Source organism: Balaenoptera acutorostrata, chromosome X (genome assembly GCF_949987535.1).
Source record: "Balaenoptera acutorostrata chromosome X, mBalAcu1.1, whole genome shotgun sequence".
NCBI classification, from domain to species: Eukaryota; Metazoa; Chordata; class Mammalia; order Artiodactyla; family Balaenopteridae; genus Balaenoptera; species Balaenoptera acutorostrata.
Genome location: NC_080085.1, coordinates 130,102,109 through 130,102,885, shown reverse-complemented (window position 1 = coordinate 130,102,885; position 777 = coordinate 130,102,109). Strand labels below are relative to the sequence as shown.

Genomic DNA, 777 nt, shown 5'->3' with positions numbered 1-777 from the left:
TTAAAAGGTGTGCAGCAAAAGTAAAAGTGAAGTGTTCCTTGGTTGGGTACGTTTGGAAAATGCTGAGTTAAATATAGTGAAGCAGATTTCTTGATTACAAGACATCTCAGGGCTTTTCATAGGTTTAGGATCACTGGAAACGTGTCTTTGTTTTGATTTATCTCCCAGCCTTAAGCACCTTCGATGGCCAAAGACATTTTAACTTAGGAATGACAGAAAGGAAAATCTGAAAACCTAACAATAAATCTTTAATGAGCTCTGGGATAAAAATACCAGTCTGGGAGCCCCCCAAAGTTTATAAAGGGTCCAGGGAAAGATGAATGTGGTAACTACATAGGTCACTTTTAACTAGTTTACTGGTTTCAGTCCCAGGTGCTCCCAAAAAAGTGCCCAGCATAGCCTGCACTATGGATAAAGGACTCCCACTTAAACTTCTCTTTTAAAGAACTATTACAAGGAGTGCTTGCTTCAGCTGCACATATTCTAAAATTGGAATGATACAGAGAAGATTAGCATGGCACTTTGCAAGGATGATGCACAAATTTGTGAAGCGTTCCATATTTTTTGCATGTCCATTATGCTTCAATAAAGCTGAAATTTAAAAAAAAGTAAACAGGAAAGACTTTCTTCCAACACAAAAAAGAGCAGTTGCAATGATTGTGCATTACATATGTTTCTCTTTCAGAATTATCTATGTAAGATAATGTTCTCCTTTTTGCAAACAGTATGAACCATAAATTAATATGACCTTAATCTCTGACGTCTAAATAACTTCGA

At 36.4% G+C, this 777-nt stretch overlaps 1 non-coding gene across 1 annotated transcript; it reads left to right on the top strand.

The window, feature by feature from the left end:
• The first annotated feature begins 459 nt into the window (after window positions 1-459).
• LOC114237358 (U6 spliceosomal RNA) lies at window positions 460-565 on the top strand. The gene has a single exon (XR_003623041.1). It is a non-coding gene; the product is annotated as a U6 spliceosomal RNA (small nuclear RNA).
• Window positions 566-777: the final 212 nt, after the last annotated feature.